Source organism: Eschrichtius robustus, chromosome 13 (genome assembly GCF_028021215.1).
Source record: "Eschrichtius robustus isolate mEscRob2 chromosome 13, mEscRob2.pri, whole genome shotgun sequence".
Lineage (NCBI taxonomy): Eukaryota > Metazoa > Chordata > Mammalia > Artiodactyla > Eschrichtiidae > Eschrichtius > Eschrichtius robustus.
Window position 1 is genome coordinate 59,824,635 of NC_090836.1, and position 26,354 is coordinate 59,850,988.

General features: G+C 38.8%; 1 protein-coding gene across 2 annotated transcripts in view; it reads right to left on the bottom strand.

Annotated features, from left to right (window-relative positions):
* Positions 1-19,881, bottom strand: part of TSPAN8 (tetraspanin 8) — a 94,136-nt gene extending 74,255 nt beyond the window's left edge. For both annotated transcript variants that reach the window (XM_068561417.1, XM_068561416.1), the window contains exon 1: positions 19,830-19,881. The gene's annotated coding sequence lies outside the window, so the exon portion shown is untranslated. The remainder of the gene's footprint in view (positions 1-19,829) is intronic.
* Positions 19,882-26,354: the final 6,473 nt, after the last annotated feature.

Sequence of the window (26,354 nt, forward strand, 5' to 3'; positions counted from 1 at the left end):
ACTACATAATGATCAAGGGATCAATCCAAGAAGAAGATATAACAATTGTAAATATTTATGCACCCAACATAGGAGCACCTCAGTACATAAGGCAAATGCTAACAACCATAAAAGGAGAAATCGACAGGAACACAATCATAGTAGAGGACTTTAACACCCCACTTTCACCAATGGACAGATCATCCAAAATGAAAATAAATAAGGAAACGCAGGCTTTAAATGACACATTAAACAGATGGCCTTAATTGATATTTATAGGACATTCCATCTAAAAACAACAGAACACGTTAGATAGCCTCAACCACCAGAGGGCAGACAACAGAAGCAAGAAAAACTACAATCCTGCAGCCTGTGGACCAAAAACCACAGTTACAGAAAGATAGACAAGATGAAAAGGCAGAGGGCTATGTACCAGATGAAGGAACAAGAAAAAACCCCAGAAAAACAACTAAATGAAGTGGAGACAGGCAACCTTCCAGAAAAAGAATTCAGAATAATGATAGTGAAGATGATCCAGGACCTCGGAATAAGAATGGAGGCAAAGATTGAGAAGATGCAAGAAATGATTAACAAAGACCTAGAAGAATTAAAGAACAAACAAACAGAGATGACCAATACAATAACTGAAATGAAAACTACACTAGAAGGAATCAATAGCAGAATAACTGAGGCAGAAGAACGGATAAGTGACCTGGAAGACAGAATGGTGGAATTCACTGCTGCGGAACAGACTAAAGCAAAAAGAATGAAAAGAAATGAAGACAGCCAAAGAGACCTCTGGGACAACATTAAACGCAACAACATTCGCATTATAGGGGTCCCAGAAGGAGAAGAGAGAGAGAAAGGACCCGAGAAAATATTTGAAGAGATTATAGTCGAAAACTTCCCGAACATGGGAAAGGAAATAGCCACCCAAGTCCAGGAAGCGCAGAGAGTCCCATACAGAATAAACCCAAGGAGAAACACGCCGAGACACATAGTAATCAAAGTGGCAAAAATTAAAGACAAAGAAAAATTATTGAAAGCAGCAAGGGAAAAACGACAAATAACATACAAGGGAACTCCCATAAGGTTAACAGCTGATTTCTCAGCAGAAACTCTGCAAGCCAGAAGGGAGTGGCATGATATACTTAAAGTGATGAAAGGGAAGAACCTACAACCAAGATTACTCTACCCGGCAAGGATCTCATTTAGATTGGATGGAGAAATCAAAAGCTTTACAGACAAGCAAAAGCTAAGAGAATTCAGCACCACCAAACCAGCTCTACAACAAATGCTAAAGGAACTTCTCTAAGTGGGAAACACAAGAGAAGAAAAGGACCTACAAAAACAAACCCAAAACAATTAAGAAAATGGTCATAGGAACATACATATCGATAATTACCTTAAACGTGAATGGATTAAATGCCCCAACCAAAAGACATAGACTGGCTGAATGGATACAAAAACAAGACCCATATATATGCTGTCTACAAGAGACCCACTTTAGACCTAGGGACACATACAGACTGAAAGTGAGGGGATGGAAAAAGATATTCCATGCAAATGGAAATCAAAAGAAAGCTGGAGTAGCTATACTCATATCAGATAAAATAGACTTTAAAGTAAAGAATGTTATAAGAGACAAGGAAGGACACTACATAATGATCCAGGGATCAATCCAAGAAGAAGATATAACAATTATAAATATATATGCACCCAACATAGGAGCACCTCAATACATAAGGCAACTGCTAACAGCTATAAAAGAGGAAATCGACAGTAACACAATCATAGTGGGGGACTTTAACACTTCACTTACACCAATGGACAGATCATCCAAAATGAAAATAAATAAGGAAACAGAAGCTTTAAATGACACAATAGACCAGATAGATTTAATTGATATATATAGGACATTCCATCCAAAAACAGCAGATTACACGTTCTTCTCAAGTGAGCACGGAACATTCTCCAGGATAGATCACATCTTGGGTCACAAATCAAGCCTCAGTAAATTTAAGAAAATTGAAATCATATCAAGCATCTTTTCTGACCACAACGCTATGAGATTAGAAATGAATTACAGGGAAAAAAACGTAAAAAAGACAAACACATGGAGGCTAAACAATACGTTACTAAATAACCAAGAGATCACTGAAGAAATCAAAGAGGAAATAAAAAACTACCTAGAGACAAATGACAATGAAAACACGACGACCCAAAACCTATGGGATGCAGCAAAAGCGGTTCTAAGAGGGAAGTTTATAGCTATACAAGCCTACCTAAAGAAACAAGAAAAATCTCAAGTAAACAATCTAACCTTACACCTAAAGAAACTAGAGAAAGAAGAACAAACAAAACCCAAAGTTAGCAGAAGGAAAGAAATCATAAAGATCAGAGCAGAAATAAATGAAATAGAAACAAAGAAAACAATAGCAAAGATCAATAAAACTAAAAGTTGGTTCTTTGAGAAGATAAACAAAATTGATAAGCCATTAGCCAGACTCATCAAGAAAAAGAGGGAGAGGACTCAAATCAATAAAATCAGAAATGAAAAAGGAGAAGTTACAACAGACACCGCAGAAATACAAAGCATCTTAAGAGACTACTACAAGCAACTTTATGCCAATAAAATGGACAACCTGGAAGAAATGGACAAATTCTTAGAAAGGTATAACCTTCCAAGACTGAATCAGGAAGAAATAGAAAATATGAACAGACCAATCACAAGTAATGAAATTGAAACTGTGATTAAAAATCTTCCAACAAACAAAAGTCCAGGACCAGATGGCTTCACAGGTGAATTCTATCAAACATTTAGAGAAGAGCTAACACCCATCCTTCTCAAACTCTTCCAAAAAATTGCAGAGGAAGGAACACTCCCAAACTCATTCTATGAGGCCACCATCACCCTGATACCAAAACCAGACAAAGACACTACAAAAAAAGAAAATTACAGACCAATATCACTGATGAATATAGATGCAAAAATCCTCAACAAAATACTAGCAAACAGAATCCAACAACACATTAAAAGGATCATACACCACGATCAAGTGGGATTTATCCCAGGGATGCAAGGATTCTTCAATATACGCAAATCAATCAATGTGATACACCATATTAACAAATTGAAGAATAAAAACCATATGGTCATCTCAATAGATGCAGAAAAAGCTTTTGACAAAATTCAACACCCATTTCTGATAAAAACTCTCCAGAAAGTGGGCATAGAGGGAACCTACCTCAACATAATAAAGGCCATATATGACAAACCCACAGCAAACATCATTCTCAATGGTGAAAAACTGAAAGCATTTCCTCTAAGATCAGGAACGAGACAAGGATGTCCACTCTCACCACTATTATTCAACATAGTTCTGGAAGTCCTAGCCACGGCAATCAGAGAAGAAAAAGAAATAAAAGGAATACAAATTGGAAAAGAAGAAGTAAAACTGTCACTGTTTGCGGTTGACATGATACTATACATAGAGAATCCTAAAACTGCCACCAGAAAACTGCTAGAGCTAATTAATGAATATGGTAAAGTTGCAGGATACAAAATTAATGCACAGAAATCTCTTGCATTTCTATACACTAATGATGAAAAATCTGAAAGAGAAATTATGGAAACACTCCCATTTACCATTGCAACAAAAAGAATAAAACACTTAGGAATAAACCTACCTAGGGAGACAAAAGACCTGTATGCAGAAAACTATAAGACACTGATGAAAGAAATTAAAGATGATACCAACAGATGGAGAGATATACCATGTTCTTGGCTTGGAAGAATCAACATTGTGAAAATGAGTATACTACCCAAAGCAATCTACAGATTCAATGCAATCCCTATCAAATTACCAATGGCATTTTTTACGGAGCTAGAACAAATCATCTTAAAATTTGTATGGAGACACAAAAGACCCCGAATAGCCAAAGCAGTCTTGAGGCAAAAAAATGGAGCTGGAGGAATCAGACTCCCTGACTTCAGACTATACTACAAAGCTACAGTAATCAAGACAATATGGTACTGGCACAAAAACAGAAACATAGATCAATGGAACAAGATAGAAAGCCCAGAGATTATCCCACGCACCTATGGTCAACTAATCTATGACAAAGGAGGCAAAGATATACAATGGAGAAAAGACAGTCTCTTCAATAAGTGGTGCTGGGAAAACTGGACAGCTACATGTAAAAGAATGAAATTAGAATACTCCCTAACACCATACACAAAAATAAACTCAAAATGGATTAGAGACCGAAATATAAGACTGGACACTATAAAACTCTTAGAGGAAAACATAGGAAGAACACTCTTTGGCATAAATCACAGCAAGATCTTTTTTGATCCACCTCCTAGAGTAATGGAAATAAAAACAAAAATAAACAAGTGGGACCTAATGAAACTTCAAAGCTTTTGCACAGCAAAGGAAACCATAAACAAGACGAAAAGACAACCCTCAGAATGGGAGAAAATATTTGCAAATGAATCAACGGACTAAGGATTAATCTCCAAAATATATAAACAGCTCATTCATCTCAATATCAAAGAAACAAACACCCCAATCCAAAAATGGGCAGAAGACCTAAATGGACATTTCTCCAAAGAAGACATACAGACGGCCACGAAGCACATGAAAAGATGCTCAACATCACTAATTATTAGAGAAATGCAAATCAAAACTACAATGAGGTATCACCTCCCTCCTGTTAGAATGGGCATCATCAGAAAATCTACAAACAACAAATGCTGGAGAGGGTGTGGAGAAAAGGGAACCCTCTTGCACTGTTGGTGGGAATGTAAATTGATACAGCCACTATGGAGAACAATATGGAGGTTCCTTAAAAAACTAAAAATAGAATTACCATATGACCCAGCAATCCCACTACTGGGCATATACCCAGAGAAAACCGTAATTCAAAAAGACACATGCACCCGAATGTTCATTGCAGCACTATTTACAATAGCCAGGTCATGGAAGCACCCTAAATGCCCATCAGCAGACGAATGGATAAAGAAGGTGTGGTACATATATACAATGGAATATTACTCAGCCATAAAAAGGAACGAAATTGAGTCATTTGTTGAGACGTGGATGGATCTAGAGACTGTCATACAGAGTGAAGTAAGTCAGAAAGAGAAAAACAAATATCGTATATTAATGCATGTATGTGGAACCTAGAAAAATGGTACAGATGAGCCAGTTTGCAGGGCAGAAGTTGAGACACAGATGTAGAGAACGGACATATGGACACCAAGGGGGGAAAACTGCGGTGAGGTGGGGATGGTGGTGTGCTGAATTGGGCGATTGGGATTGACATGTATACACTGATGTGTATAAAATTGATGCCTAATAAGAACCTGCAGTATAAAAAAACAAAGAAAACAACTAATACTAAACTTTCATTGGGTTATTTGTATGGAAATATGTTAATATAAATGTTTCAGACATTACATGAAATTTCTAAAAATCTTATATTTGTATTTGTATGGAAATATGTATGGAAATATGTTAATATAAATGTTTCAGACATTACATGAAATTTCTAAAAATCTTATATTTGTATTTGTATGGAAATATGTATGGAAATATGTTAATATAAATGTTTCAGACATTACATGAAATTTCTAAAAATCTTATATGTTCTGGTATAATGTTATAAGTAATAATCCTAGTTATTACTTTAAAATGTATATCTCAGAAATAACTAATTTTCTTGTCAACTGCATTATTATGAACTTTCATCAAATCTTTAACCGTGGTCATTTTTAAGTCTTTTGTCATTTACAGACAGTTCTGGGTGTACTCTGATGATTTTGCAAATATGTTCCTATAAAAGGGTTTCATCTTCAAGAAATTCATGGAAAAGACTCTGACAAGTACAGGTTTCTGGTAACTGACTGTACTGCTGAACTGAATGAATAAGCATTTTCAGAACTCTAATGAAAAACTGATGAACTCATAAAAGTGCTAACAAAAGATCAAGATGAAAAAAAAAAAAAATTAATTACATGGGACTGAGTGAACTGATGAGGATGAGTATAATTTTTGTGACTTTCTGTCTGAATTTAAAAAAAAAAAAATCCCACAAGGACTCAGAGGCAAAGAATATACAAATCAATTTTCACTGCAAAGTAAAGGAGCTGTTACAGTGGAGGATTACTGGACTGAATGTCAATATTATGACATAGTATGAGTGTGTTTCATGGTTGGTAATTGCAATCATTGTTGCTTTTGTTGTGGTCATCCATGTACAATGCTTGGTGTCAGTCTATTTATCCCTTGTAAAAATAAAATACAGTGTGTGTGTGTGAAAAAAAATAAAAAAATAAAAACAACAGAACACATTCTTCTCAAGTGTTCATGGAACATTCTCCAGGATAGATCATATCTTGGGTCACAAATCAAGCCTTGGTAAACTTAAGAAAACTGAAATCATATCACGTTTCTTTTCTGACCACAACGCTATAAGACTAGATATCAATTACAAGAAAAAATCTGTACAAAACACAAACACATGGAGGCTAAACAATACGCTACTAAATAACCAAGAGAGCACTGAAGAAATCAAAGAGGAAATCAAAAAATACCTAGAAACAAATGACAATGAAAACACAAGGACCCAAAACCTATGGGATGCAGCAAAAGCAGTTCTAAGAGGGAAGTTTATAGTAATACAATCCTACCTCAAGAAACAAGAAACATCTCAAATAAACAACCTAACCTTACACATAAAGCAACTAGAGAAGGAAGAACATAAAAAGCCCAAATTTAGCAGAAGGAAAAACATCATAAAGATTAGATCAGAAATAAATGACAGGGCTTCCCTGGTGGTGCAGTGGTTGAGAATCTGCCTGCCAATGCAGGGGACACGGGTTCGAGCCCTGGTCTGGGAAGATCCCACATGCCACGGAGCAACTGGGCCCGTGAGCCACAATTACTGAGCCTGCGCGTCTGGAGCCTGTGCTCCGCAACAAGAGAGGCCGCGATGGTGAGAGGCCCGCGCACCGCGATGAAGGATGGTCCCCACTTGCCGCAACTAGAGAAAGCCCTGGCACGGAAACGAAGACTCAACACAGTCATAAATAAATAAATAAATAAATAAAAGAACGTGAATTTCTTTAAAAAAAAAAAAGAAAGAAATGACAAAGAAATGAAGAAAACAATAGTAAAGATCAATACACCTAAGAGCTGATCCTTTGAGAATATAAACAAAACTGATAAACCATTAGCCATACTCAGCAAGAAAAAAAGGGAGAAGACTCAAATCAATAAAATTAGAAATGAAAAAGGAGAAGTAACAACTGACACTGCAGAAATTGAGAGATTACTGCAAGCAATTATATGCCAATAAAATGGACAACCTGGAAGAAATGGACAAATTCTTAGAAAAGCACAACCTTCCGAGACTGAACCAGGAAGAAATAGAAAATATAAACAGACCAATCACAAGCACTGAAATTGAAACTGTGATTAAAAATCTTCCAACAAACAAATGCCCAGGACCAGATGGTTTCACAGGCAAATTCTATCAAACATTTAGAGAAGAGCTAATACCTATCCTTCTCAAACTTTTCCAAAATATAGCAGAGGGAGGAACACTCCCAAACTCATTCTACGAGGCCATCATCACCCTGATACCAAAAGCAGACAAAGATGTCACAAAAAAAGAAAACTAGAGGCCAATATCACTGATGAACATAGATGCAAAAATCCTCAATAAAATACTAGCAAACAGAATCCAACAGCACATTAAAAGGATCATACACTACGATCAAGTGGGGTTTATCCCAGGAATGCAAGGATTCTTCAATAAACACAAATCAATCAATGTGATACAGCATATTAACAAATTGAAGGAGAAAAACCATATGATCATCTCAATAGATGCAGAAAAAGCGTTCGACAAAATTCAACACCCATTTATGATAAGAACCTTCCAGAAAGTAAGCATAGAGGAAACTTACCTCAACATAATAAAAGCCAAATATGACAAACCCACAGCCAACATTGTTCTCAATGGTGAAAAACTGAAACCATTTCCACTAAGATCAGGAACAAGACAAGGTTGTCCACTCTCACCACTATTATTCAACATAGTTTTGGAAGTTTTAGCCATGGCAATCAGAGAAGAAAAAGAAATAAAAGGAATCCAAATCAGAAAAGAAGAAGTAAAACTGTCACTGTTTGCAGGTGCATGATATTATACATAGAGAATCCTAAAGATGCTACGAGAAAACTATTAGAGCTAATCAATGAATTTGGTAAAGTAGCAGGAATCAAAATTAATGCACAGAAATCTCTTGCATTCCTATACACTAATGATGAAAAATCTGAAAGAGAAATTAAGGAAACACTCCCATTTACCATTGCAACAAAAAGAATAAAATACCTATGATTAAACCTACCTAAGGAGACAAAAGACCTGTATGCAGAAAACTATAAGACACTGATGAAAGAAATTAAAGATGATACAAACAGATGGAGAGCTATACCATGTTCTTCGATTGGAAGAATCAACATTGTGTAAATGACTATACTACCCAAAGCAATCTACAGATTCAATGCAATCCCTATCAAACTACCAATGGCATTTTTCACAGAACTAGAACAAAAAATTTCACAATTTGTATGGAAACACAAAAGACCCCAAATAGCCAAAGCAATCTTGAGAAAGAAAAATGGAGCTGGAGGAATCAGGCTCCCGGACTTCAGACTATACTACAAAGCCGCAGTAATCAAGACAGTATGGTACTGGCACAAAAACAGAAAATATAGATCAATCGAACAGAATAGAAAGCCCAGAGATAAACCCACGAATACATGGTCACCTTATCTTTGATAAAGGAGGCAAGAATATACAATGGAGAAAAGACAGCCTCTTCAATAAGTGGTGCTGGGAAAACTGGACAGCTACATGTAAAAGAGTGAAATTAGAACATTCCCTAACACCATACACAAAAATAAACTCAAAATGGATTAAGGATCTGAATGTAAGGCTAGATACTATAAAACTTCTTAGAGGAAAACATAGGCAGAACACTCTATGAAATAAATCACAGCAAGATCCTTTTTGACCCACCTCCTAGAGAAAGGGAAATAAAAACAAAAATAAACAAATGGGACCCAATGAAACTTAAAAGTTTTTGCACAGCAAAGGAAACCATAAACAAGACGAAAAGACAACCCTCAGAATGGGAGAAAGTATTTGCAAACAGAGCAACTGACAAAGGATTAAACTCCAAAATATACAAGCAGCTCATGCAGCTCAATATCAAAAAAACAAGCGACCCAATCTAAAACTGGGCAGAAGACCTAAATAGACATTTCTCCAAAGAAGATATACAGATTGCCAACAAACACGTGAGAGGATGCTCAACATCACTAATCACTAGAGAAATGCAAATCAAAACTACAATGAGGTATCACCGCACACTGGTCAGAATGGCCAGTATCGAAAAGTCTACAAACAATAAATGCTGGAGAGGGTGTGGAGAAAAGGGAACCCTCTTGCACTGTTGGTGGGAATGTAAATTGACACAGCCACTATGGAGAACAGTATGAAGGTTCCTTAAAAAGTTAAAAATAGAACTACCATACAACCCAGCAATCCCACTACTGGGCATATACCCTGAGAAAACCATAATTCAAAAAGAGTCATGTACCACAATGTTCATTGTAGCTCTATTTACAATAGCCAGGACATGGAAGCAACCTAAGTGTCCATCGACAGATGAACGGACAAAGAAGATGTGGCACATATATACAATGGAATATTACTCAGCCATAAAAAGAAACAAAATTGGGTTATTTGTAGTGAGGTGGATGGACCTAGACTCTGTCATACAGAATGAAGTAAGTCCGAAAGAGGTAAACAAATACCATATGCTAACACATATATATGGAATCTAAAAAAAAAAAAAAAATGGTTCTGAAGAACCTAGGGGCAGGACAGGAATAAAGACCCAGATGTAGAGAATGGACTTGAGGACACGGGGAGGGGGAAGGGTAAGCTGGGATGAAGTGAGAGAGTTGCATGGACATATATACACTACCAAATGTAAAATAGATAGCTAGTGGGAAGCAGCCGCATGGCACAGGGTGATCCGCTTGGTTCTTTGTGTCCACATAGAGGGGTAGGATAGGGAGGGTGGGAGGGAGACATAAGAGGGAGGGGATATGGGGATATAATGTATACGTGTAGCTGATTCACTTTGTTATACAGCAGAAACTAACACACCATTGTAAAGCAATTATACTCCAATAAAGATGTTAAAAAAACAAAAAACAAAAAACTTCCTTTTGTATTGTTGTCCTATGTCTACCTTTTTATTGATACCTTGGTGTGTTTTTTTTAACATCTTTATCATAGTATATAATTGCTTTACAATGGTGTGTTAGTTTCTGCTTTATAACAAAGTGAATCAGTTATACATATACATATGTCCCAATATCTCTTCCCTTTTGCGTCTCCCTCCCTCCCACCCTCCCTATCCCAACCCTCTAGGTGGTCACAAAGCACCAAGCTGATCTCTCTGTGCTATGCGGCTGCTTCCCACTAGCTATCTATTTTACCTTTGGTAGTGTAAATATGTCCATGCCACTCTCTCAGTTCGTCCCAGCTTACCCTTCCCCCTCCCTGTTTCCTCAGGTCCATTCTCTAGCAGGTCTGTGTCTTTATTCCCATCTTGCCCTTAGGTTCTTCATGACCATTTGTTTTTTTTTTACGATTCCATATATGTGTGTTAGCATACGGTATTTGTTTTTCTCTGTCTGACTTACTTCACTCTGTATGACAGACTCTAGGTCTATCCACCTCACTACAAATAATTCAATTTCGTTTATTTTTATGACTGAGTAATACTCCATTGTATATATGTGCCCTGGCAAAAGGAAATTTTTTAAACAGAGGAAGTCAAAAGAGAATACTAGAGAGGGAATTTTTTATTTCATTTCTGTTATTTTTCTCTTTATGCTATTAAATTATATATAATATAAAAGATCTAAATAATAATTAAATTATTATAAAAATTACTAATAAAATCACTTAATTATAAGCTCCATAACAACCTGGTCCTTCCCTGTTTTTGATCACTTTTTATCTCCAATGCCTGCCACAGTGCCTAAACACGAATAAGTATTTGCTAAGTGAAGAAGTAAATGAAATGAGTGAATCAGCTACATTTTTAAACCATGGTTGTAGAAGAAAGAATGAAATCACTTCTACCAATAGCACGTATGCGACTGAGAAAAGAAGGCCTGCTCTACTCTAAGGATCAATGAGAAACATCTCAGAAGGCATGCACTCACAGTGTTTTGAAACTGGCTCTTCCTTGGTGATACATGTGGCCCTGAGTTCCCACATTCTGAATTGGAAGAGACAGAGAAATTAGCCAGTCTCTAAATATGCCTCCAACTCTTAAGATATGATTCTGCAACCTGGATTAGGAGAAAAGTGAGAGAGAGTAATCACCAAAGGACTAGTGTCCCAACCACCTGGCCCTTGATTTACCAACCAAGAATGGCCTGTGACAAAGTTCCCAGATGTTTTGCGATCCAGGTAAGTCACTTTCCTCAAAGCAAAGTAGATTAATGTTTCTATCCACAGCTCACCTCTCAGGTCCAGGCTTTGTTCCCTGGTCTGGCACTGAAAGAAGTGCTTGAGCTTTAAACAAGGTGGAAAAAACATGAGATGTCGTCCACTCTTGATTTTCCCGTCGCGTACTCCTGCAACAGTAGACTCCAAAGTTTAAAGACTTTTTACTATGTCAAAGTTGCCTCTGAATCAGCCTCGTCTATTCAGCTGTTCCCTGGGGACACTGTGATAGGCTCATCGTTACAGTATGAGCATCTTTATACAAAGTCTGTTTTCCGGATATTTTGAAACTTCCCCAAGCCCTGCTTATGTAAAGTGTGAATGTTCCCTATTAACATAAGGTACTCTTGCACTCTGAGCGTGGAGTAACTCAAGACCCGTGACAAACTTGTATGTTTTCCAAAATATGTTTGCAGCATTTCCCTCTTGCCTATAAAATAGCATTAAAGGAAATGTCTCGCTCCATAAATATAACTGTCAAGTACTTAAGTGACTTGCACTTCATCATCATCATCACCAAAATAGTAAAGTGCCTTTTTTATCCAGGGCTAGGATCATAGTGTACTGGGCATATTCCACAGATATTTGAGTAACACATTGAGAAGATGCAGCCACTGGGTTTTTATCAAACTTTTCTAAAGGGACCATAACATCCAGTTGTTTCCAGATATAATTTCTGTATTTTAAGTGTGATGGCTAATTTTATGTGTCAACTAGACTGGACCATGGGATGCCCAGGTATTTGGTCAAACGTTATCCAGTGTTTCTGTGAGGGTGTTTCTGAATGAGATTAACATTTAAATTGGTAGACTGAGTAAAGCAGATTGCCCTCCATAATGTGAGTGTGCCTCATCCAGTCAGTTGAAGGCCTGAATAGAATAAAAAGTCTTGACTCCCCGCCAAAGTGAGGATTCTTCCTGCCTGATGGCCTACATACCAGTATATTGACTTTTTCCTGCCTTTGAACTTGAACTGAAACATTGGGCCTTTCCGAGTCGTGAGCCTACTGGCCTTCAGACTGGAACTACACCATTAGCTCTCCTGGGTCTCCAGCTTCACCCACTCACCCTGCAGATCTTGAAACTTGCCAGCCTCCATAATTACACAAGCCAATTCCTTACAATAAATCTCTGTCTCTTTACATACACATTCTATTGGTTTTCCTTCTCTTGAGAACACTGACTAATAGAACACATAAGAATCAACATATTATTCAACATGGAAGATTCTGTCCACTGACAGAGGATTCTGGGAAGATAGTGGAGGAGGGAGCACCAGGAATCCGTCTCGCCATGCAAACAACAATTGGCAGAATCTCTCTGATGTACTTGGAACTCTGGAATCTGTTGAAGGCTTGCAATTTCTAGGGAAAGCCTTGGATGGTAAATTGCAGTTAATTTTAGTCAATTTCAGCTCTTAGCACAGTAGCAGCTATCCATCCCCCACTCCCAGCCCCATGGCAGGCAGCTGTGCTGATGTTCCTGGAGCAGCTTGCACACAGCTTGTGGGAGCCAGGGCAGGCAAAAAGGATCCTGTCCTCTAAATATTGGAAACCTATGCACTGCTCACTGATTGCTGTTTCTGATCACAGAGGTGCAGACAAAAAGGCAGGCAGCCATTGTTGCAAGCCCTTCCAGATGAAATGAATTCCAGGGAATTTAAAGGGCCAGCCTTCTGCCCCTACCCCCTTCATTTTTCACTTTTCCCTCTTTCAGAAGCCAGACATTAAAGATTAGGACATTCAAAAACAACTACATATACGGGGAAAATTAGAAAGTGACCATGCATGACCAGGGAAAGGCTCAGAAAAGAGCTGATAAGACCTTAACTTTACAACTCAGCCTGACCCTCAGCATAAAGACACCTGACACAATTAAAAACAAACATATAAACAAACAAAAACAAAAAACAAGAATAATGGCAAAACCCAGCAAATCCTGGGGAAGAGGGAGAATCTGATTTCCAGAGTTACCACATTATTAGATTCAAATGTCCAGTGTGCAAAAAAAGCACATGGCCTACAAAGAAACAGGAAAGTACAGCTCATTTAAAGGCAAAAAATAAATCAACAGAAACTCTCTCTGTAAAGACCTAATGGCAGATATCAAGACAAAGACTTAAAACAACTGTCTTTAAAATGCTCAAAGAATTAAAGGAAGATATAGAAAAACTCAAGAAGATGATGTGTGAACAAAATGGAAATATTATTTTTTTTAATAAATTTTTATATTCTTTTTTTTTAAATTTTTATTTATTTATTTATGGCTGTGTTGGGTCTTTGTTTCTGTGCGAGGGCTTTCTCTAGTTGTGGCAAGCGGGGGCCACTCTTCATCGCAGTGCACGGGCCTCTCACTATCGCGGCCTCTCTTGTCGCGGAGCACAGGCTCCAGACGCGCAGGCTCAGTAGTTGTGGCTCACGGGCCCAGCTGCTCCGCGGCATGTGGGATCCTCCCAGACCAGGGCTCGAACCCGTGTCCCCTGCATCGGCAGGCAGACCCTCAACCGCTGCGCCACCAGGGAAGCCCTGGAAATATTATTAAAGAGACAGAAGATCTAAAAAGAAATCAAAAGGAAATTCTGGAGCTGAAAAGTACAGAAACTGAAATGAAAAAATTCACTACAGGTTTGAGCAATCAGAAGAAAGTATCGGCAAATTTTAAGATAGGAAAACGGAAATTATTAAGTATGAGGAACAGAAAGAAAAATGATTAAGGGAAAGCAAACGAATCTATGTTATTGCAAATGGCAAAATTTCATTCTTTTTATAGCTGAGTAGTATTCCATTGTGTATATGTACCACATCTTCTTTATCCATTCAGCTATTGATGGACATTCAGGCTGCTTCCATATCTTGGCTATTGTAAATAATGCTGCAGTGAATGTGGAGGTACAGGTAACTTTTCAAGTTAGTGTTTTCATTTTTCTTTGGATAAATACCCAGAAGTGAGTTGATGAATCCTATGGTAGTTCTATTTTTAATTTTTTGAGGAACCTCCATACTGTTCTCCATAGTGGCTGTATCAATTTACATTCCCACCAACAATGTAGGAGGGTTCCCTTTTCTCCACAGTCTCTCCAACACTTATTTCTGTACAGCACAGGGAATATAGTCAATATTTTATAATAACTTTGTATGGAGTATAATCTATAAAAATATCAAATTAGTGCATTTTACAACTGAAACAATATAATATTGTAAGTCAACTATATTTCAATAAAATAATAATAATAATAAAATAAAATATAACCATCACCAATTAAAAGAAGACAAGTGAACAAGGCCCAAGGAACCTGTGGGACACCATAAATCTAATCCAGTAAAACTAAGATGTGCAAAAAAATATATAGCATCTTTACTTTCTTATCCTTATAACTCAGTCTCTTCCAGATTAAACAATCTATGTCTGGTAAATGCTCAGTCTTTCAAACTTCCTCCCTCTTTGCTCCTACAGGAAGTGTCATCTTGGGGTACATAGGCACTGATGTGACTTCATTATGGCAAGTGTTGGGAGGGTGGGGGATCTTGGATCCCATTCACCATCTGAGTTCTTGCTGGTTCCTGCTGTGGGACTATATCTAGGTCCTGAACTGATATCTGCTGAAGTGAAAATGGACCTATCTGTCTTTGGGGCATTGTGCTGGCATTCGCTGCTGAAGTCAATAAGAGCAGCCAATTATCTCTGGTCTTGAACTCTTTCATATCCCCCATTATGTTCTTTGACTAGTCCTCAGACCTCCAAACAATCTAGTCCCACTCCATTACCTCTCTGGCCTCTTCCTTGTCACTCTTCCCTTTGCCTAGCCTTCCCCAAGCACATTAATCTCCTTGCTGTTCCTTAATGCACCTGGCATGTTTCTACGTCAGGGTCTTTGTACCACTGTTCCCTCTGTTTGGAAGTCATGGCTTGCTCCCTCGCTGTATTCAAGCCTTTGTTCCAATGTCATCTTCTCTTTACACATTCCTTAACCGTCTTATTTAAAACTGAACATGACTCCTGAGCTCCCACACTCCCTTCTTGCTTTATTTTATCCATGACAATCAACACTATCAAATATATCATATGCTTTGCTTATTTGTTTGATTTATTATCTGTTTCCCTCCTCATGAATGTAGGTTCACTGTAGAGATTAGGGCTGATAAATAGTGCAGAGGACTCAGAATTGATATGGTATCTGCTCCATGACTTTGGGATTCAATGAAGTGCATCAATGCCTTAAGTAAGGATGAGCACTGAATGGTACAATAATCACCTCATATGATTTGGGGTGGAATCAAGTCAGTAACAGGCCACCCCACATCCATTCATGTCCTCCACTTTTCAGATTTCCATAACTGTCCTCTTCTCAGCCTCTACTGGCTTTTATTTTAAAACTCCAAAGGTACTAATAAATGACAAAGATGTCTTATTTTCTTATCAAAAATTTATTGAGGGCATACATACTCAAATTTTTGTGTTAGTGAAGGTAATTCTAGCTGCTATAACAAAAACATTTCAACCAAATAGAACCTATTTCTCACTGAGATGATCAACCCAGGGTGGCTGGTGGGTGGGGTTTTACCCACAGAGGGATTTAAGAGCCCAGGCATGTCCCATCTTATGGCTCCACCCTCCCTGTCAGTTACTCAGCATCCAGTTAGGAGAGGAAACAGAGGATGAAAGAGACAGAGCAGTTGCCTAACCACCTTGACCACACACATCACTTCTGCTCACATACCATTGGTTAGAACTAGATCACGGAATAACTGGATGCAAGAAGCCATGGAAATTGCAGTCTCTGCCTGGGCAACTCTTTCCCTGTGCCAATTCTATGCCATAGAAGGAAAAGCACAGATCTTGGGCAGTTAGCTATTTCTACCATGCGTGTTGCATGATATGTAAGCATTTTCACATACATTGCTTCATTAATTCTTTCAACATCTTCATAAACTATTAAGATCATTCCTACTATACAGAGAAGGAGACTGATACCCAGAGATAAAAATTGAGGCTTTAGAATGTGACTCCATTTTTGGAGATTTGCATTTTTAATATAGTCTTTATGGAGATATAATTCACATACCATACAATTCACTAATTTAAAATGTACAAAGCAATGGTTTGTAGTATGTTCACAGAGTTGTGCAACCATCACCATGATCAATTTTAGAATATTTGAATCACCCCAAAAAGAAATTTTGTACTCTTTAGCATTTCCTTCCCATTTTCTCCTCAGCCCCCTCAGCCCTAAGCAACCACTAATCTACCTCCTGTCTCTACAGATTTGCATATTCTGGACATTTAATATAAAGGAAATCATACAATGTGTGGTCTTTTGTGACTGGCTTCTTTCACTCACCTTCATGATTTCAAGGTTCATCTGTGTTGTAGCATGGATCATTCCTTTATCTCTTTTTATTGCCCCAAAATATGGCACTGAATGGATAAAGCACAAATTTGTTTATCCATTCATCACGTGATCGACACTTGGATTGTTTCCATTTTGCCTATCATGGATAATGCTGCTATGAACATTTGTAAACAAGTTTTTATGTGAACATATGTTTTTATTTTTCTTGAGTATATACCTAGGAACAGAATTGCTGGGTCATATGGTAATCCATGTGTAACCTTTTTGAGGGACTGCCAGACTCCTTTCCAAAGTGGCTGTGTCCTTTTACAATCTCCCTAGCAGTGTAGAGGGTTCCCATTTCTCCACATCCTCCCCCCACACTTGTTATTATTCCTCTTTTTTATAGTGGGATTTGCATTTTGAGAGATGACTACTTCGGTCAACTTCAAGACTTAGAATTATGGTTCAGTTCCTTCAGTAAGAAACTAGATAAGGAGAGAGGGGCTTAGGAAACATTTGAAAGGATTTGTCTTCTGTGCTCTTTCTCCTAGGTACACATACCTTATCCCGCCATCTGGATGCCCAGGAACCTGAAGTGGTGGCACTCCATGAATGCTTGCCCTTCTTGGGCACGTTCCTTCTTGCCCCACATTCCAGACTTTTCCTGACCACTCACTCCTTTCTTGACACCCCGCAATAAATAATTGGATGCAGAAAGTTTTAAGCCTTTTTGTTTTGACCTATCCATGTCGACCCTGTGGACTTTCTGATCGGAGAATATTTTGACCCCTGTGTTTGGGAGTTAAAACTTTACATTAAAATTCTGCATACATAGATTAAAATACTCATTAAGAAAGTATTTTTAGAGCCACAGTAATTTCTATTAAGTTACAATAATTCCTTGATAAAATTTTTATTCCCAGGCATTAAGATATTTCTAATTTTTTTCCATTTTAATTGTTAATTTACTGAAATTCTTTTCATTGGAATCAATTATTTTCCACATAAGGTTTAAATGAAAATGTTATTCAATGTGGTTTTTCTCCTTATTGCTCATATCAAATTTTTATTGATTATGGTTTCTGCAATTGCAGCTTTTCTTTTATAGCCATTATTTGTACCAAATCCAATTGTCTCAGGTCAAATTATTCATACCTAAACTTAGTCAAAAAATTGGATTCTTCTGTCAATTTTTAGGCAATAATAAATTTTAACATGTGCCAGTGTAGTTGTTGGCAGTTTTATTTAGTGTTGATTACTTCTGCCAAGTCTAATTTTTCCCTGTTTAACGTTTGCATGTTTCAATGTGAGCATTAAGGCACGATTCTTCAGATTTTCATCTCTAACAAATTTTATCATGTGCAGTTTTCACCACTGTCATTTTCTTTTGTACTGATTATTTCTGCCAATAATATTTAGTAGGAAATGGATAAAGGACTGATAGTTGGACATTTTTTTCTTTTTAATGAGAAAACTGTGAGAAGTTTCCTCAGCTATTTCAAAGTTGTTCTACTGTCTGGAATTTCTCTGTATTGATGACTTAATTCTTTAACGTATTTCCAGTCAAGTTGGGTATTCTGTACTAACCACTCATGTTGATGGCAGAGCAATGAGCAAATGGTGGGATTATCATATCCTTGGGTCAAACGTCCCCGGGTCAATATAATCCTGGGTCACAAAATTAATCTGTTCAATGTGTTCTATACCTGATTCATCATTGGAATCAGCTGGGGAACTTCTTTTAAACATACAGGTTCCTGGGCTTCCCTGGTGGCGCAGTGGTTGAGAGTCTGCCTGCCAATGCAGGGGACACGGGTTCGAGCCCTGGTCTGGGAAGATCCCACATGCCACGGAGCAGCTGGGCCCGTGAGCCGCAATTACTGAGCCTGCGCGTCTGGAGCCTGTGCTCCGCAACAAGAGAGGCCGCGATAGTGAGAGGCCCGTGCATCGCGATGAAGAGTGGCCCCCGCTTGCCACAACTAGAGAAAGCCCTCGCACAGAAATGAAGACCTAACACAGCCATAAATAAATAAATAAATAAATAAATAAATTTAAACATACAGGTTCCTAACCCACCTCTTCCATCCCTATCTGCCCCAAGTCAGCAAAGTCTCACTTTACATGTCTGAGATAGGCTCCCAGCAGCTATTTAATTTTTTCTTAATTCCTCTAATGATTCTCATGTCTATCCATGGGAGTCTTCTGGGCTAAGCCATACCCAGAAGGGGGCTGTCCACTTGAGCCTATGTCAGAATAGTTTTATAACTTACCAAAAAAGAGAAAAAGGACATTAAGGAGGAAAAGGAAACTGCTGGTGGCCAAGAAACAGTGGATGGGTGTGCTCACTGGAAGGTCCTGGTAAAGATATAAGAGGCATACAGGCAGTGGTCGTCCATTTGGAGGTCAAGAGAAGGAGATGGAAGTAAAGCAGCACCGTTCAGAGTCTAAGTTCTCAATCCTTAGGCACTACTGAGTCTTCCCTCTTTTCTGGTCCTTGTTCTGCTTTGCTTGGTTTGGGGGAGACTTTTAAGGCTGGGCAAGATGGTGCCCTGCTCAGTGACTAAATTGTCAGTAACCTGATAGAGCAGATGTGAATCTCAGTCTACAACTCAAGGTGGGAAAGAAATAGAAGTTCATTTTCTGTGACTCAACTTATTTTCTATTTTTGAGATGCCCATTCATTGTAGGAAGGAAAATAAGCTCAGTCAGTTCAAGGTTTTCCTTCTCTTACCCCAAGGTGGGTCAAAAGTAGGGTAGTGGACCAGTAGTTTTAGTGCCAATGTGTTTGGAATGGAAGGCTACTATGTCACCTGCAGAGGCAGATGGATCCACACCCAAAGTTTGGTTCAGATGTTGCTACTGATGCTGCCTCACCTACACACCAAAATGGTATAGAAAGGTTTATTACTTACATAATTGGTGTCTGTGTCTGGGGTGAGCAGGATAGGCTTCTTAAGCAAGTCTGAAATGAAAAAGCAAGGAAATGAGACTGGCCTGGGTTTTTATTGTGGTTAGGGTTTGGGGCTGGGCATGACAGTCCCCATGCAGCAACGTCTTGTGGTTTGGCTGGTGCCAAAATGGTGAGCACCCAGGCTTTTTTATCACCTTGTCCAGACGTGGGGCAGAAAGGGAAGAGGAAAAGGTGAGGCTTAGAAGGTGTCGGCAGTCAAATATCAAAATATGAAATCAGATTCTTCATTAGAAGGGCATTTGTCTTTGATTTCACTTGTCCACACAGAAATCCTCTGAAGCAACCAGCATCTCGTCTGATCCTTGGTATTTAAGAATAATTATTATTACAGTTATATTTATTGATTAATTACAAAGTCCCAGGAACTCTTGTGTCTTACATGTACATTTCATTTAATCCTGACTGCAATCTTATGAGACAAGTACTATTATTATCCCAATTAAAGATGAGGAGAGTGAGGCACAGAAGTAATGGCATCTGGGACTTCCCTGGCTGTCCAGTGGTTAAGTCTCTGTGCTTCCACTGCAGGGGGCACGGGTTCGGTCCCTGGTTGGGGAACTAAGATCCCGCATGCCGAGTGGTGTGGCCAAAATAATAATAAATAAATAAATAAATAAATAAATAAATAAATAAATAAATAAATAAACGTTAAAAAAAGAAAAAAAGATGTAATGGCATCTCCCTGTTGCTGGACTCAGGCTGTCTGGCTTCAGATTCTGTGCTCTAACCTCTGCATTATACCTCTCTTTCTTGTCTTCCTGGTCCCTCTCATCCTACCACTACATGATAAAACTGAGCTGCTTTGGTGCACAGGAAGTTCCAAGAGGCTGTCTCTACCTCTAGAGCTTCCTGCTTCCATGTGAATCTAATCCTGGAAGCAGGGCTCTAATCCCACTCTCCAGAAATGGGTCAGCCAGGATCCGGGCAGAAATCAAATGGCACTTTCAAATTGGGTAATTTAAGGAGAACTCATAAAGGAACTGTTTACAAAAATGTGGGAAGAGTTCAGGAAAAGCAACAGAGAATGGGACAGGGATCCATCACCACCCTACACCCCAGCCTGAATGAATGAGGGGAGGAAGTGGTTACAGGAACCAAGAAAGTGAGTTGTGGGGAGAAGGCCATCTGAGAGGATCTGTGGCCTTTAGTTGAGGAGCACAGCTGGGAAGACGAAGGAATAAATATCCTGACCTTACTTTCCTCCTGCTCTCCAGATCTCTTGCCAATGTCTTCTACTAGTCAAACCCAATGGAAGAATGGAGGGAAAGGAAATTGTTGATGCATTCCGTATGGACAGCCACCCAGGGCACCAGGCAGGATGAAGGATGGGAAGTGGATCTGTGGGGTAAAATGGAAAATGTCCATCATAGGCTTACCGATATCTATGCTTTTATCACTCCTCCTCCCTCTCTTCTCTCCCCAGTCTAGGTAAAAAACAAACAGACAGATATATATATATATTCAGAAAGCTGGCAGGAGCAGAAAGGAAGCTCTTTTCTCTCTCTCTCAATTTCTCTCTCTCCCTTTGCTCACCCTCTCCATTTCTTAGAAACCCATTCAACTGCCAATATTAGAGGGTCTGCCATATATTGGCTTAAAGGCAAAACGGTTTACGTGGTTCACATACGTAGTTTTATGACCCAAAGAGCCATCGAGAACCCATCTTTCAGCTCTACCATCATCGACATTTTCCCTTTCATCCTCACTCTGGTTGTCTTATGGTTCTAAGATGGCTGTTACTGCTCCAAGCAGCACATCGGTACATCTGTGTAGTAGGCAGAAAGAAGGATAAAGGAAAAAGAGGAAGAAAAAGCCCCCCAGAAATGTATCATTTATATCTCATTGGCCAGATAGTGTCATGTAACCACCTTGAACCCTTGGACTACAAGAGAATGTGTCCAGCAATTGTCTTTAGTTGGGAGAATTCGAGTTCTCTTCAAAAGGATGGAAAGAAAATAGATACTGGGTAGGCAGCTATTGGTGCCTGACATACTTAACATTTTATCTATATTAGAAATCTGCTCTGCTCCCATAACTCTTTAGGCCATTGGAAATCAAATCTAGGAAGAGACTTATAGACACTCAGAGAGAGAAAGAGAGAGAGAGGGAGAGGTGGATAAATAGATGGATAGATAGATGGATAGATAGATAGAGAGATATAAAATTAAGCACATGACTGCTCAGCTAGTACACATTCCTTAGACCTTCCTGCAGCTAGATGTGAACGTTTGCCCATCTTCTCACCAACTGAATGTGAGTAGAAGAGGTATGTGCCCCTGTGTTTAGGCCTTAAGACACAGGACATGTGTTCCTATGCAGCTTCTTCCCCTTCCTACAGTCTAAAAGCTAGTGCCTGTGACCAGCTTCTGCTACGCTCTAGGGGATAATGGACCAACAAGACGGCATATCTCTAAACGTCTACATGGATCAGAGACATGGCCAAACCTGGACTGTTAAATCCAAGGCTGTTATGAGAAAGAGATAAGAGCTTCTTCGTTCTATAAAGCTACTTCTTTTTGAGGTCTCTATGTCACAGCCTCAAATACCTTCTGTTCCAAACATGATTCTCCAGGATGGTTACTACCTCATGCAAAGCTGTGCCTGGGTTTATTTGCGATATTTTCCCAGACTCCCCAATGCAGAATTCAGATGGGAAGAAGCGGGATTATTCTTGTGGATTAGCAGCCATTCTTTGGGCAGTCTGGATGTTCTCAAGAAGGATGAAGACAAACAGGAGCTAAAGTTATGCATAAGAGGGGTACAGAGTAACAGCTAAAGGAGACCAGGACATAAGAAGGCCACAGTGGAAAATTCTCACAGTCCTTCCTCTAGGTCAGTGGGGAGACTGAGTCTCATTCAACCAAATCTTGATTTGTTCAGTTTTCTAGGTCTATATCACTTGAGGCAGTTATAGTCACAGACTCATTGGTAATGATGCCATTGGGGCTTTTCTTAACATTGTACCTCTTTTTCCTGTCTTCCTGGTAAATTTTGCTTTTGTGATTGAATTTTATCATTTGTCAAGTGAGTGGCTGAAGTATTTAAAATTCTAGAGAGAATATAGCAAATGACTGTGGAGACAAGTATTGACATGAGAATCATTAGAAGGCCTTGGACAATGCCTCTTAGCCAAGATCCTGCCTCATCTGGGATTATCCAGGGAAACAAATCCCATCTCCACCCTGAGTCTTTAGTGGAGGGATGTTTGACCTAAATAGGTTTGTATAATACTTGTTCATCCTCCTGATTTATCCAGAGAAACAAAACTATGGAAAGAAAGTTTAAGAATCTCACAGATGGTTATGAAAAGGAGATGAAGAAGGATGTGGTAGTTTGTTATTTTTAGGGTACAGGAGGTCTTGAACTGAAGATCTTGGATAGAAGCTATCCATTTTGAGCAGCCTGCTGCTTTGTCCAAAGATCTTGGAAAAGCTATCACCTTCTTGATGTCGTCTTCTGGAAGATTCCAAGGGATTCTGTTTTGGATCTCCTGTTGATATAGAAGTCTAGGAAATAAATGTATGATAACTTTTTTACTGGAAACAAGGATCCAAGGGTTGATTCCCTAGAGTTTTACTGCAGTGTTTATGGCTAACAACACTTGATATGATCCTTTCCAATGAAGTCTGAGAAGAGTCTTATGTTGTGGTTGTTTCCTGTAATCCAAGACTTGAGGCTGAAGGTCATGCAGGGGTTCCTGTGCTTTATGATTGAGAGAAGCTGCTTGGACCTTTGATTATGAACTTGAATATGCTGCATTCATTTTCTACAGTATTTGCCATGTTGGACTATAAAAGAGCAGTCAAGAGAGCGGGTGAGAACCCTAAAGGCAATGGGCATCTAGTGACAAGTTCATATGGGGATAGTCTATGAGTTCCTGTTAGACTGGCCCTAATGGCCATGAGAACTAGGGGCAAAGCCTTTGGCCTTGGCAACTAAAGTTCTTCAGATAGCTTTACAAGTCTCAGTTAGTACCTCAATCACTAGATAAATAGGTGGGTATTGCCAAGTGGAAAAAACAAAGTCTAAAAGTTTCTTTGCTACTATCAAAGGAGTTGCTTTATGGCAATGAAAGACTTCTAGAAGACCAGGAAACACAAAACACATTAGTAAGGACATATTCATAACCACATGAAGTGAGTAACTGAATGAAGTCCATTTGTAGATAGATTTCCAAAAGGTCCTAAAGGTTTTGGCTTGTCTTTATGCCTCAGCTTTACAATTCTCTCAAGATGGTAGGTTTGACAGATGGGAAATACGTCAGACATGTACTCTGAGATCTTATTGAAATGTCCCTACCAACGTTTCTTTTTGATGGTTCTTAAATTTGCCTTTCCATAGTGGGTCACAACATGTAACACTTTTTGAGAAGATTCATTTCAGCATCTTGGGGCAGACCAAGAGATCATCTTGGTGCCACTATAGCTTTCTGGGAGAAGAAAACAATTTGACTTTTTTCAATACACTTTTTCAGAATCAAATGCTTAATACTGGCGTTACCTCAAGACCTGATGCCAATAGTTAGGAGTCAGTTTTGGCTTTGACTCTTGGACTTGCTGGACAGCTTGGAGGTGTTAAAGCAGCTCATTTAGTGTAGTAACCTGCTAAAGCATTACCCTTTGCTCCCTGAGTCTGCTTTTTACTGTGGGGCTCAACCCTAATATAGCCAATTCCTTTGGCAAAACAAGGCATCTAATAGGACTTTTAAGTGACTGCCATGTTTAATTGGAAAACCAGATGCAGTTAAGAAGCCATACTGCTTCCAAAGCATATCAAAATCATGAATTACTCCACACACATATTTGTTATATGTATAGATATTTGCTCTCTCATCTCTACCTAACTGGCAGGCTGCAATTGTAAGTGCTGCAATTTCAGCAACTTGTATAGATTTTGCCTCTGGGAAAAGACAATATTCACATAAGTCTGAGTGGGCTGCAATCACACACTAAGCTTGATAGCCTCTTTGTTCAGTTCTCAAATGGGATCCTTCCAAAAACAGTTCTAAATCTGGGTTGTCTAAAAGAGTTTCGAGGAGATCAGAGTGAGGCAAGGAAAATTCCTGAATACGTGCATGACAGTGGTGAGGTTTTCCTTCTTTTGAGAGAGGAAAAAAGTTGGAGGGCTTTGGGGACTATAGCAATGGATAGAAATATGTGTGAATGAGAAGAGGAGGATTTCATAGAAGGTCAGTCTAGAAACAGAAAAGCATTGAGTGTTTTCAATAAAGAGTAAGATCTGCGTGACATGAAGGACCATAAGGTTAAGTGGAGATCTTAAGACTGTCAGTAGAAGGCTCAGTTAACTTTGCTGCTGTTGCCACTGAACACAAACAAAGAGGGTAGGCTTTTGGTGTAGGGTAAAATGAGAGGCTGTTTAAGTGATGGGCGTTTGAAACCCATTGTGCTGTTGAGTTAGAACCCTCAAAGCTTGTCTTTGGATCTTTTGTATACAAGCAGAAAGAAAGGTCTATGGTAATTGGGGAGTAGAAGCATAGGAGCTTCTGAAAGGCATTTTTAAAGTTACACAAGGCTCTAGGTGAGTCTATCCCAGACAGGGGCTCAGGTACTGGAAAATCAATCTGTATTAACACCAAATGATTCTTCTCTTCTATAGAATTCCAGAAAGATGTGGTCCAGCCACGGCACATTTAAGAGTGGCACCACATTAGCAAAGTAGCTTTCACTCCAACAGATTCACCATATTCATTCAACAGATTCATTACCCAGAAGAGAATGCTGATTAGTGAGAGGAATATCTGAGATTCCTACCACTGAAATGTTTTGGTTACTCCAAGGAAGGAATGATGGAAAGCTGGGTTGATGGTAGAAATGTGTACATCTGGTATCAAAAAAGGAAGATCCTAGATTTTTTTCATGATGGCATGGAAATTTCTTCTTTTTGTTTTAAGGGCAATTTTAGAAAACCAGAGAATCTACTTACTCAAAGAGGAGTCATTGTGTTAGACAAAGTTGGTACTTTGTCACTTTAGAGTCTGTCTTTCAATGAAAGTTAAGGCAAAGCAAGTGTTTTTCAGGGTCCTTTTTCCTTATGATATCCACAGGTATCTTTGTCTAGACTAGCCATAGAGATGTTTTTGTTCCTGGATTTATCTAAGTGCTTAATCTGAAAAGTTATTAAGTTAATCTGTAATTTTTTTTTTTTTCTGAGCCAAAGTATCTTCAAAGCGCTCACCAAGCTCTTGTAATTCAGAGGGAAAGCAGTCTACCATCCTATATTCTGTTTTCTAACTAAATCTGTCACATCAGGTTTAAGACCATCAACAAAGAAGGTAGTTAGGGCAGCTGTGATATCTTCATTCCTATTGAGAAAAGAATATTCTAGAATGTGGTAGTTAAGCTGTTTCTGAAATCAGGGATGGATCTATTTTTCTCCCTCCTTACATAACTGGATTTTTCACCAATGAATTTTGACAGGAAATACCTCAGGAATAGCTGCTAAGAGA